Source organism: Nasonia vitripennis (genome assembly GCF_009193385.2).
Source record: "Nasonia vitripennis strain AsymCx chromosome 4 unlocalized genomic scaffold, Nvit_psr_1.1 chr4_random0003, whole genome shotgun sequence".
In the NCBI taxonomy this organism is placed as follows: domain Eukaryota; kingdom Metazoa; phylum Arthropoda; class Insecta; order Hymenoptera; family Pteromalidae; genus Nasonia; species Nasonia vitripennis.
In genome coordinates this window covers 2,514,156-2,528,534 of record NW_022279638.1, presented here as the reverse complement: position 1 = coordinate 2,528,534, position 14,379 = coordinate 2,514,156, and the positions used below count along the sequence as shown (strand labels likewise).

The 14,379-nt window shown below is 38.1% G+C and overlaps 1 protein-coding gene across 16 annotated transcripts in view; it reads right to left on the bottom strand.

Moving 5' to 3' along the window:
- LOC100119218 (disks large 1 tumor suppressor protein) overlaps positions 1–14,379 on the bottom strand; it is a 1,703,670-nt gene that overhangs the window by 155,309 nt on the left and 1,533,982 nt on the right. The window lies entirely within an intron of this gene.

Below are 14,379 nucleotides of genomic sequence, written 5' to 3'. Positions count from 1 at the left end.
CCGAGAAGAATAACTCGAATAATTCTAAGGAATTTTTAAAAAACAATGGAGAAATAGCTGACAGATTGGAGTTGTCCTCGATATCAGGAGATATATTATCCAGAGTATCTTCCTAATCGTAAATATGATTCAGCTCCAACAATTTTTGAGTACTTGTGTAAGTACTTTTCACATGTTCGTAAGAACCTGTAGGAAGATCATAAGATGTTATAACTTCTTCTAGATCAACATCCGAATCTCCATCTGAACTTTCATGATCAGCAGGAACAAATGCTATATTGACATATTGATCTTCGTCAATGTCAGAGTCCTCAACTAAATCAGATAGATCCCTAACTCTCCGTCTCGACATTATCAATTGCTTTATCGACACAGAATAATGTGATCTATTTTTATGAAAAGTTCTATTCCTAAAGTCTCGTTTCGAAAGATAATTTTTTTTTCAATTGATGTACCACCGCTAGCCTGCCACTCAAACGTGATCTCTAACACGAAAGGTTTTGAAAAAAAAATAAGCTCATCCAATTGTAGCATGCAACACTACGGTATTCCGCAGGTCTACATCTAAGACGGATGAGAAGGATGATTTACATGTGAAAAGTTTGTTCCTGTTTTAGACTAATAAATTGAACTCTGGCAAAAAAACGTTACATAGGTTTTTGTCGTGTTTTTACCCGTAGAATCGATATCCGCATTCAGTTTTACAAAATTACAACATTTTGGTTTATTTGTTTAAATAATTTGTTATAAACAATTGTGATCGACAAAAGAAAAAACACGGGTATTTTTGTTTTTAGTTATGCAAAGGATGGCACAGTTCGTTTCTCGATATCTCTGCCAGGTTTTGCCTGGTTTTTAATGGGTTAATACAATCGACTCGTACGATAATTCGCAAAACCCAGAGCAAGAGTCAAACAACGAGAGCACGATGTCGGGTGACAACACGAAACTAGAATTCGCCCTAAGAAAGGACCATTGGGAGATGTACGGCAGCAATGATGTTGACACATAAACGAGAAAGCGTTTCAATTGTTTAAACAGATTTGTACACTAGAAAAGCAAGTTAATCAAAAATTTTACGAGTTGACTAAAATAATGACGTATCGCTCGATTCCGAAACCGTCAGAAGTAATGGAAAGGTGTAAATACCATTAGGCTCATTAGAGAGCAAACGAATCAGTAATTAATTTTGTAGCTAGTCTGAAGAAGCTGGCATTGAATTAATTTTACAGACATAAAAGCGGCGATACGAGACCAATTAGTTTGCGGTATTAAATGCCACAAAACAAAAGTTAAACTGCTAAAACGGATAAACTCAATTTTGATACTGCGCTCAGAGAAGCAGTAGCTCGCGAATCTGCCGTGAAAAACGAGAAATGAGATGTTCGCTTTGCGACATAATAAATGGCAGAAAAGTGGGAAATACAATCAATAACGCGGAGCAGAACGGTCATACATCGCAACAAAGATCCAACGGCAAGTAACAACCGCATACCCAAGATATAGTCTGCTTCTGTTGTGGAAAACCGAAGCACAGGAGTAAAGAATGCGGATTCAAGGAGTAAACGTATAATTTTTGCCATAGCAAGGGGCACCTCCACGGTATGTAGGAAGGTGGAAACGAACACCCAGCAAGCTAAGCAGGCGGTGAAACAGCTTGAAAATGAAGGTGATATGGAAAAAGAGGTATTGGGGAAGACGCACATCAACGAGTTTTTCTCTATTGAAATTGTTTACAATAATATGTAAATTCTCTACAATAATATGTAGGTAGATGCGAAAAGCAACGCTAGTCCAATTTTCGTGGACGTAATAATAAATGAAACAACGATAAAAATGGAAGTTGACACGTGTACGTACGCGACCTATTAACTGAAAATTCCGTCGAAAATTATTTTAAGGATTGTGAAATTCACGATACGAAAGTACAATTGAAAGCTTAGTATAGCAGAGTCTTACAACTGATTGGTAAAATAGTAAATTTAAAAGTTAAATTCAACGGTAAATCTAGAATGTTAGTATGCTTTGTGTTGCCTGGAGTGGGTCCTAATTAAGTATATTTATAACAAATTTCGAGATCTTTTTAGCGATGCCGGGACTCTACAATAAAAGTAAAACTAAGATCTACTTAAAAGAAAACACACGCCCGGTCGCGATGAAATACAGTCATGTTGCATACGGTGTAAAACCCTTACTCAAAAAAGAAATTACAAGACTAATATAGTTTTTTGCCTCTGCGGTAATTTAAAAGTTACATTGAACCCAAATATCATAGCCGATAAATATCCATTGCACACGATAGATGAAATTTTTTCAAAATTTATGGAACTAAATCTAAAACATTCTTATATGCAATTTAAAGTGGACGAAAGCTGTCGAGATTTACTAACTATCGTGACGCATAAAGGTCTGTATAAGATACAGACCTTTATGCGTACGTACAGAGAAAATTAGACAAATGTTTGATGGGTATTGATCGTGCTACCGCATAATTGGATAACATTCACGTTACAGGTCGTACACAAAATAAGCATGGTGAAAAACTTAGAAAAAATTTGCATCCGGTTACAAGAGTGCAGTTTGAGACTAAATAAAAAGAAATGCAAAATAAAATAGAAGTACTGGGCTTTGTCATAGATAAAGATGAACTGCACAAGGTGAAATCCAAAGTAGAAGCAATGGTTAATGCGTTGCAACCGAAGAACCATAAGGAGTTGGCTTGGTTCTTAGGCTTAGTGAATTTTAACGCGCGGTTTTTAAAAGACAGGTTAGATACTCTAAAGCCTTTTCATGATACGTGCACGAAAATAGTATATTTCGATACAAGTGCGCAAAAGTTGATTCTACACGAGTGGGAGGTTTGTCGCCCGAGCGAAGAGAGGTCAACGTTTCGCTGTGAACCACACAGGTAGTTAAAAATAAAAGAATTGTGATTTCAGTGTATTCAAATAAAGTGTCATAATTTTTCTCCCGACTTTATCCACGGCCGAATCTCCTCAGGGATAAGAAGTCTCCAATAGTCGGCAACGTGTTAGTGAATTTGTATCTTAAGTTAAATTCGTTCGACCTGGCGCCTGTTTAATAAATACGGTGGGGCGATATTTGCTATCGTATGCACTCGAGCCTTCTTTGAAAAAGTACGTGTAAGAAAAATCAGTTTCGCACAATTATGTATTTTCGTCTATCGGAAGTCGCAACAACGCATTGCGATTTGCGTTATCTTTCAACTTTATATGATTATTAGCGGTTACCGGGATTTTTTTCCTTGGCCCTAGAATTAATCGTTGTTTGAAAATTTTGAAATTATTTCAAATTTTGAATACTAATTTGTTTTAGTTTGAAAAGTCCTCGAATTTCCCATTTCATTCATATGCATGATAAGTGGCCTATTCGTGCACTTATCATAAAAAGTACGGTGTGCAACCAGGGGGGAGTGGCTTTTTTTTAAGCCAATTTTCTCCCCTAGTTGCACAATATACTATTATATAATTTTCTGAATTAGAGAGAAGCTGGTCTAACGAGTGCGAAACAGCTTACAATTAAGTAAAAAATGAGTTAATTTTGCCGCGCGTGCTTGCTCATTATAACCCTTATGAACAAATTATACTGGCTTGTGATGCGTCAGATTACGGTCTCTCGGTAATTCTGTCGCACAAGTACGAAACAGGATCGGAACAACCGATAGCGCACGCGTCCAAAAAAATTGCAAAACCCTGCTAAAAATAGTCCATAGAAATCGATAAGACCTCTTATCAAATTAAATGGTAAGTCTTAATAACGATTTTTGCAATAAAACTCAATTAAATTAGATTAGGTCAATGGGAATCGATTAAAATCTATAGAGAAATCAATGAATTTTAATTGCTGTTTTTCATATAGAATTGAATTCTATTGACCTTATGGAATTTAATCTAGTTTTAAAGCGAAAATGGCGATTAAGACTTACCATTCAATTCAATAAGATGACTTATCGATTTCAATGTACTTCTATGGACTATTTTTAGCAGGGAAATGAGTTGAACCGAACAATAATCGATAAAAAGGCTATGGCAATAGTTTTTGGATTCAAGCACTTCTATAAATTCCTTTTCGGTAAAGAAATAATTTTGAGAACTGATAACAAGCCACAACAATTAATTCTAGGGCCAAGGAAAAAAATCCCGGTAACCGCTAATAATCATATAAAGTTGAAAGATAACGCAAATCGCAATGCGTTGTTGCGACTTCCGATAGACGATAATACAGAATTGTGCGAAACTGATTTTTCTTTCATGTACTTTTTCAAAGAAGGCTCGAGTACATACGATAGCAAATATCGCCCCACCGTATTTATTAAACAGGCGCCAGGTCGAACGAATTTAACTTAAGATACAAAGTCACTAACACGTTACCGACTATTGGAGACTTCTTATCCCTGAGGAGATTCGGCCGTGGATAGAGTCGGGAGAAAAATTATGACACTTTATTTGAATACACTGAAATCACAATTCTGTTATTTTTAACTGCCTATGTGGTTCACAGCGAAACGTCGGCTGATATTCGGTTGCAAACTTACATTCGTGCGATACACTTTCACGACAAACTAACCTCCCGACTGTTAAATACGATGGCTTCGCGACTAGAGCAAATTTAATACCCGGCAGTACGGCTATGAAATAGGCATGCGGATACCTCACTCTCTACCTCAACTTTCTCGGCAAAAACAGTTCTTCCCCTCGTACTGGTGATGTCTCGTGCTCTGAAAATTCCGTCGCGAACAATAGAAAAAAAAACTACTTTAACTCTCGGCACTACCGGAGGGTCTCTTCTAGACAGCGATTCGAAACCTAATGAATTCATTCTCGCGACAGAGCTAGCTACGAGGTTCTTGTTCACACACTTGCACGCATGCGCATTACATATTTAATTACGTTATCCTTATTTTATGCGTCTTCTGGCAGAACATTTTGCTCAGAAACACACTCTCGCGAGCCAGTATCACTCCTTCATTCAGTACAAATTTTCTATTTGAAAATTACATTATCTCATTCTGGGTAAATAATTCGCATACTCATACAACGACTCTCTCACACACACACGCTCGGCTTATCGGTGAGCTGCGAGCAGGTCCGCACGACGCGGTTTTCCCCCTCCCAGCGTTCGCTCTCTTTCTCGCTCACGCTGGTGCGGTACTGTGCTGAGGTCTTCTCTGTAGTGCGTGCGTGAAGGCTGGCGGGAGTGTAATACTGAAGCTGGTGGCGAAGCTACGCAGTATAAGATAAGATACAACGTCGCTCAGCAAACGAATTCTACGTAAAAAGAGGCATCGATCAGCCACCTCCAACACCTGTGGCAACGGGGGAAAACATCTTTGCGCCCAGCGACCCCCCTCTCCCGATGAGCCTTCACCTAACTCTATAGGAGCAACCCCAGGCACTGAGAGAGAGAGAGAGAGAGAGAGAGAGAGAGAGAGAGAGAGAGAGAGAGAGACGCGGAGTCAGCGCGACTAGTGGGGGGAGCGCGCCTGCATCACTAGCGCGCACCACTAACCGAGCCATGACTGCGCCAATGCGCTATCGCGAGTCCCGTGCACCATGACTGCACGGTGACTTTAACTCGACATTAGTGCCAGATGGCGCGTCAGAGCGATCTGACGTGTTCACGCCATTTCTCTCTCGCTCGTTAGACGTTGATGGACGTGAGCGTTCGCGCGGTTGACGCTGTTGGTATCGCGCCGCCGGCAACGGTTATAGAGGGCGCGGATTCCGGGTACGCGCAGGACCTCGGGGATGAGAGAGACTTCCTCCTCGTCCAAAATAGTCTCAATCCTCATTGAGAGTAGACATGCCTTATCATTCCACAGTTTTTTTAACTGCAGTTCAAGAGTTCAGAGAGAGAAGTCGAGTCAAGGAGATACCAGTTGGTGATTTAAGTAAGCAGAAAAGTAAATCAACATATACACGGTACGGTGTATGCACCTATGCATCACAGTTATGCACCACTAGTTCTTGCGGATCCCTAGCTGAGGTTCTAGACTGGTTCCTGTCAAAAAGGGCAGCAAGATAGGACGGCTGTCCCATTACAACTGCTTCATAAAGCATCACCGTTGCAAAGAACTCCCTTCTTGCCTTCACTGGAATCCAGCTTATCTTCCTCCTATAGGGGGAGACGTGCTTGTCCCTTATAACACCACATATTGTATATCTAACACATAAATTCTGCTTCCGCTGAAGTTGTGTGCTTTGTTGACCTGATACGTCAAGGTAGACAAGAGAACAGTAATCCAGGTGCAGGGTGGCAATGGCGCCCGCAGTTGCTCGGCTAGCTCGCGCCTACGTAGTTCCTCGGTAGTGCAGGATCTAAAGAATCAAAGTCCATAAAGGACTCTATTAACCTTTCGGCTGATAGCATCCACCTTCGGTTTCCATGTCATCTTCGAATCCATCACAACATCGAGGTTAGTTACAGTGTCGGCAAAGGGTATAAATACGCCATCCTCGATCTCAATGTCAGGCAACTTTAGACTCTGCACCTTGTTAATATTACTGTCCGACCCAAAAATAATAGCTTTAGTCTTCCCGACATTAACGCCAAGCGCGTTCTCAGAAGCCCAGACCGAGACTACACGCGCCACAGCTGACAGACGGTCCACATTCCCGCTCAAGTCGTCCTTCGCCACCTGCGTATAGGTTTGAAGGTCATCAGCATCGCGATGAAAACCGCGCCGTCCAGGCGGATTTTTATCGCGACGCCTTCCTAATTTTTGCGCTTTTCAGCCGGGTTCAATTCAGATATACATTATTAAAATGCGCCAGAGATCCAGCAACTTCCAGGAGTAAAAGAGAATTGGAGGACGCCATCTTGGTAAATGTGATCGTTTTTTCGGCGGCTCGATACCTACATTCTCCGCTGCCTATATAAGGACCTGTACCGCCTATCTAAGCTAACTAGCCGAAGCGCAACTAAAGCGCCTAGTCTTTACTCATAAGCAACTTAGGCCTTGAGTAGGTAAAACTTAGAAACATTTCCGTATTTCAAAATACTTATAAATTTGTCGTGTCGAATCTGATAACGCATTTAAAGCGTATCAGATAGAAACAAGTTAAAATAAATTTAAATATCCATCATAAAATTCTATTTTAGATTTAATAACGCAAACGTAGAGCGTATTGATCTACAAGTATATTGTAAAGTCAAAGCGAATACATAAATTTTTCTGTTACCATGAATATTTGCAATTTACGCAGTTTTCTCTCTAAAAAGACTATTTATTAAATATATTTCAAACATAGAATCAAATTTCTATTTATGATCTGTCGTCATAATAAAAACGAAGATGAGCAAATGTGAACTACTCTTCAATAAAAGTAAAATTCATTTTACGCGCACAGGACTGAGAAGAGTGGTGACCGTTTAAACTGAAAAAAGTCGATTTCTATTAAACGCGATAACTAGGGTAAAAAGGCAAGCATCAAGTTCAAATTTTGGATAAAGTTAGCATTATACAGCACCTTCTTTCCTTTTCTTGTGCCGTTCATAAAACCAGTTAGGTTCAAAGATATCAAGGTTTAAAAAATTTGTTTTTACTCTGTATATTTACTCTCAATATTTCGTTTAACAGCTATTAATTAATTATATCTGTAGTATATTTCAATTAACGTTCTTATTAAGTTTCATTGTTTTTCATGCAACTTCATATTGATTATAAATAATAACTGTCATTCAAAATAAACCTATTTTTGACTAAACATCTTTGCACTTTCTCTAAGTTTACTCTATACATATACAATATTTTGGTGTCAGAATTGGTTTCGAAAATACGCCGATTACTTCATTTTCTATATTCTACTTCAATATCACGCGGAAAGAAATAGTGAAAAGTGCATATTTTCAATATAAATCAACGTCAACATAACCATGTCGAACGTAGAGGAACCTTCTACTGCATTAATTGTTGCTCCTGTTACAAGCCAGCCTGAATCTACTTCTCAAGTTCAACCCAAAGCTCCTCCGTTCAAGTTTGAAGAATATCGTTTGTCCGACGGAACGACAGTCAACGATTATTTCCAGAGATTCGAGTGGGCATTACAACTGAGTAAAATTTCGGAAGAAGAATACGGTGATTTCGCTTGAGTATATATGGGCGCAGTACTTAATAATGCTCTAAAAATTCGTGTTGCTTCTAATACACCAGAAAGTCGTACGTATCAACGAATTCGCACTGTTTTAATTGCTCATTTCGACGTCAAGAAAAATAAATATGCAGAAAATGTTAAGTTCCGACAAATTGTACAGCTACAGAATGAATCCATTGCTTATTTCTCACTACAATTAAAGCAAGGGGCTGCGTTCTGCGAATGCGACACATTTCTCGACAGGATGCTCCTACATGGTCTCACCGATCGTGATATGTGCGACGAGATAATCGCCAAGAAACCTACTACATTCAAAGACGCTTACGAAATAGCACATACATTGGATTCAACTCGTCAAACAGCGGATGAGCTTACCTCTACTTCTAATAAGTTACATGCGCTATCTTATGACATTTTCATAAGATAGCGCATGTCGACGCATTTCAAGCATAAACGGAATGCTTCACATACATCGCGCAGTGCTTCTCGGAAGCAAGATCATGGTGAACAACAAGGTCAGTACGCTTGTTATAGATGCGGAGAACGTCACAAACGCAGAGCTTCATCTTCGCTTTCTACTTCTCAAATACAAAATTCTGAAGAACCTGCACAACAAATAGATACATTAAAATGTTTCAACGCAGTCGAAGAAATCCACGTTATTCATAAGTCTTGTGGTAATAAAATACTTCAAGTGCCCATTAAAGGCCACAAATTAAATATATATATTAAATATAAATTCTGAGAAACATCAATCTGATTTTATTAATACGTACCGAAAATTTATACCACTTGAACATGTTTATTTTCTTTCCGATAATACAAAATTAGATAAATGGATTCCAGGACAAATTAATTCTCGTCTAGGAGATCTGCATTATGAAATCAGTTACATTGATAAAAAGTATAATCGACACGTCGATCAAATTCGTGCTTTTACAAAGAAATCAGAAGAAGGGGAAGAAACAAGAAAGAATCCAGAAAAAGTAACATTTTTTGAAGATAAAATTGGTGCTAATTTGTCAACATTTCCCACCACAAGCACAACAAGAAGTAAATACTGAAGTAATTACACCATTATATAAGGTTCTTTCGACTTCTCAGACTGTGTCGTTTAAAGAATCACCGACTCTACAAGCTACGACAACTCAAGAATCTTAATTTTAAAATCTTTACCATCTTCAAGTGTTGAGATGTCTACCATCCAAAATCAATCTACCTCTGGAACTCTTCAAGAAGAATTTCCGTTACAAACTCAAGATCAACGTACTCAACATTTACCCCAAGAACAGTCACTTTTCATTCCAAACACACCGCCGATTCGACGATCATCTCGGATACGCAAATCACGAACTATTTACTCTCCACCATGATAATTCGAGAAATCTTTATAAAAGAAGGAAGAAATGTAGTATATTTCAATTTACGTTCTTTTAAGTTCTATTGTTTTTCTTGCAACTTCATATTATTGATCGTAAATAATAACTGTCATTCAAAATAAACCTATCTTTAAGTAAACATCTTTGCACTTTCTCTAAGTTTACTCTATACCTATACAATAATAGCTATACTAGCCGATGAGAGAGAGAGAGAGAGAGAGAGAGAGAGAGAGAGAGAGAGAGAATTATACAAACTTTAATTGATGTTATTGATTGGATCCCAAAAAAAAGATCGAATATTGAATTTTAAACGTCAGCTGAAGCGCTGACCAACGAGGTGATTGGCACGCCCGCTGGAATGCTATTGTTCGCAATAAAAATAATGTAAGGGGCATACAAAAACAAATTATGGTTACTTTATGTCATTGTAGTTCCAAAGATAAAAAGCACAATAATTCACTGTGTCCTCAAGGAGAGCAGTCTTGGTGCTTTTACAAGCGTGCTGTAGCAGAAAAAAGCCGCATAGTCATACAAGTATGCAAGTGATTTGGATCAGGCTGTTGTAGATAATATTCTACCAATATACGAAAGATTGTCAAATGAAGAATTATTAGCTCGGTGCACCGAAAGACTTGGTCAAAATGCCAACGGGGCTATACATTCGGTGCTGTGGAGAAAGTCCTCAAAAAATAATTCTTGATCAAAAACTAGAGTGGAAATTGGTGCAGCTCATGTAGTTTCTGAGTACAACTTGGGTCGTCAAAGAAGTACTGAGATAATTGCATCAATCACAAATAGAAAGATGACAAATTACGCAGAAAAAATTACGACTCAGAAGAATAAAAAAAGAAAACTCTCCAGAGACAAGAAACATGAACCAGAGTCTAAAACTGCTAGAATTTCAAAAAAATATGGCAGTAAACGACAAAAATCATTAAAAGTACGATTAGAAAGTGTTACTTATGGTGCCGGATGTTTTTAAGTAAGATCTAAAATTTTAAATAAATTTTATGATATTTAATCAAAAAAATTAATAATTTTATATAGTCTTACAGGATTACAGGATTCAAAATTATTATCATCTTATAAGACTGATGCTTAGTAAGGTTATGTAAATATAAAAAAAGAAGATATTAATGTTAACATTAGAAAATAAAGTACGGATGATTATGTAATCATTTTGTAAAGATTTATGTACGAAGAAATATATTATTTATAAAATATTATGAATAACAGTACAAAAAAACTCATTTTTCAGCTTTAAGTTTTAAAATATTCAAAATGCATCCTGCGCAATGCATTTCCATTTCATGATTCCAAACAACAATGGTGAATTTTTTGTTATTCTAACAAAAAATCATAGTAATTACATTTTCATTTTAGCCCATCTACATCTACCTCTACATCTATCTACATAATATTAATTTGCTTAAATTTCTGTCCAAATCGTCATTTCCAGTTCAATTTATTAAAATTCCTCCAATTCGAATTAAAATTTTTTTAACCATCACATGAGTCCTAACATCTAAGAATATTTCTACTGTTTTATTTTTTGATGACTATAAACGGTTATGACTGTGATCACTTGAATTTTTACGTGATAGATCGCGTGATTTATCACGTGATTATTTAGCGTGATTTCTCACATCACACAAGTATCTGTGTAAAATTTCAGTTGTCTAGCCTTTTCACAATCTATGGGCATTTTAATGATACACTTACTCACTGACTCGGATACTAAACTTTTCTTCAAATTCACTTTTCAGACCTTACCTACGACGCCTTGTACACGAAAACAATATTATTATATTATTCTTAATATATTTCAGATCTTATTATAAAGTATTATAGAATATAGTAACATATTATATGCTTAATTTTCTACCAGTTCTGCTGGAAAAGCTGATCGAAACCGATAGAAATCGATAATATTTACTATTCTATAAACACTACTTCTATAAACTTTTTCCAACAGGGGGTCATTTTACATGCAGGCAAATAACATAGTAAAAGGGGTACGTTATCGATCCTAGAGGGGCAGGGCATGAGGGTCTGGGGACTCTACCGATCCGTGGGGGAAGTGAGGTCTGGGTCTGGTGGAGGGGCTTTCGGCTCTGGGGACGGTATCGATCTTAGGGGGGAGGTGAGGCCGGGGTCTGGTGGTAGGGGCTTCTAGCTCGGGAGACGGTATCAATCCAAGGTGGTGGCCTGTCTCGGGGTCCGTTATAGTTTAGCTAGGCGCGGGTGGGCGAGTGGGTGGTGGGTGGTGGTCAGTCTTGGGGGACAGTATCGTTCAGGCGTGTTTGTTTATAAATTTTTATTTATTGTAAATTTGTTTATTGTTGTTGAACATTTTATTTATTGCGAATTTTTTGGATGGATTAAATAATTTTGAGTGTGAATGGAGTAAGTGAAGAAAGTAAGAAAAAATGTTTAGATGTTATGAACAAATAAATGTTCATAACAATTATTTTGTAAATTTTAAAAGTTGTAAATAATTCGGGGGCCTGTTTTCGGAGTTGAGTATTAGGAGAGTATCCGGAGCTGTGCGCGTCGAAAGTGGCCCACCCGCTGCGAGGGTCAGATTTTTTCTTAGCGAGGATAGTGAAATACATGGGGACACACGAAAAGTGCACACATGATTATATACGAGTAAAATATATGAGACGCACACACACGACCTTTGATATTTTATTTACAATGTCGGTTTTTCGATTACATGTTTGTGTTTGCGTTCTTTGAAATGGTTGGTAATATTTACAATGCGCATATCGTTGACTACAGTATTTATTAAAAATATTGTAAGAAAATTAGAAAGAGAACTACTACAAATATGATGAAACAAAAAACTAATGCAATAATGCCCACAGACGTCAGAATCGAGACTCTGCAGCTGTTGAATATTTCAATCGTAGACACAGCAATTTTGTCTAAATTGATCGATGTAATCCGGGTGGCTGGGGGGTAGACCATAGCTGTCGGAGTAAACTCCTTGCCCGGTGGTATCGATGAAAATTGCAACCCAATGTGACTCAAGTTTTGTGCTGTCATCCGTGTTAACCACAATTGCACACGGTTTCTCCAGGACGAAGAGTATTTGGTCTGCTGGAAAAACACTTACTGTCGTTGCTGATAAGTTTTTGAGTGCGCATAGAATCTGTAGAGAGTTCATCGTGAACGCGAGCGTAGTAATGTTCCTCAGCTGGTCTGTACTTCCCACTACTAGCGCTGGCCATAGCTGTGGTGGCGGGAGACACTGACAGCTTGGATTCTACGGATGTGTTTAAATTTTTTAATTTTCCACAAGCATCTTCTATTTGATCTACATAAGTGTAGTTATTTTTATTATCACGCACATCTCTTGAGGGTTGTTAGGCGGTATTAGTGTGAACTTCGACGAGGACACGCCGTAGTTTGTATACGTAGCCCAGAGCGCAAGTGAAATATTCGCTTTTTTTGCCGTAAAAGAAGCAGTAGTGTTCGTTAACACGGGGTAGATATTTGAAAGATGGGCAGTTGAACCCCTCCAAGTTGATGATGTGTTGGCCGAGGATGTTTTCTAGTAGCTTTTATTTTTGAGCCAAACTCACGTATATTCGTAGCGCATTACTAGCTACTTAAAGAAGCACTTTGTAGACACGGTCCAAGTTTTCCTCGCCGTCGAACCATTCGAGGCCGTGGTGATAGTACGATAGACATGTGTGCGACTCTTTGCCGCGAGTTTTCTCAAAATTTGTTTATGTTTATTAAGCTTCTTCTTTTGATGATTTTTCAACGACACTGTTCCGTAAAGTACGTTCAACGCGCATTCGCAAATATATTTGATTAACTTTTCGTCAGCCAATTTTAAAAGTGCTATACGCTGATTTTTGTCAGAATGTCTAAGACCGTCCAAGAGAGCGATATATTTTTTTTCAATCAAGAGTTTTTTTCGAATCGTGCTATCCGAGCGAGATGCATGCTTTGACATGGCCGACGTGCGACTAAAGATTTTTACGCCAGCCTTCTACTTTTCAACCGACAAAATCCACAAGCTTATTATATAGACTGCTCCCACTCGCTGGTTGTGTACTTTGTCAAGTAAATGAAATGATATGCGTCGTCTGGAAATATACAGGTTCTAAACCAAAATTCATCCGCAGTGCTCTGTTTACAGTCAATCATCAAGTACCCAAACGGTTTTGCTGTCGCATCCTGATACGCCTTTTTAACAAATTTTGGATCTTCGGGGTAAACTTGTCGGGCTAGATGTGGAATCTGCGCGTGATCACGTAGATTCTTGAACAAGACAATATACCTTGCATTGAGACTAATGTCTCGTGCATACGCGCCTTTATGAAACAGATTTTGTGTGATGAAAAATACAGATATATTCTTGTGGTGCAAGCCTTTAGTAAAGAGATCGACAATAACGTGATTCGAGGCTTCGCGCATCATATTGTCTATTATAAAAAGTTTTTTCAGTTGTGGATTATTGGAATAATCTTCAAGTTTAGGCAAGCCCATTTGAAACTCTATAGTCTTGCCATTTTTTAGCAATTTTTCACTTTTGTAATCATCCTGCCACTCTGCGTAATAAAATAAGATTTGGTAAAATGATTACGTGTGTCATTGACCGACGAGCATGTCAAAATGTGGATACTGACAAAAGAGGAAAACAATTTTCGGATGCTGCCGCCGCAAGCAATCGTATGCGGTTTAGACTATATTCTTCTGCATTATTGACCAGACGGCCGTTATTAGACAAAAATGGCTTGTAGCTATTTCAGATTACAAACTTTAGGTTGCAAAATTCGCGGATATTTTACCAACAAGGGTCTTTTAAAAAAATTCGGCATACGTTTATCTAAAAAGCATCAGGCCCTAAAAGAAAATAACACATCTTA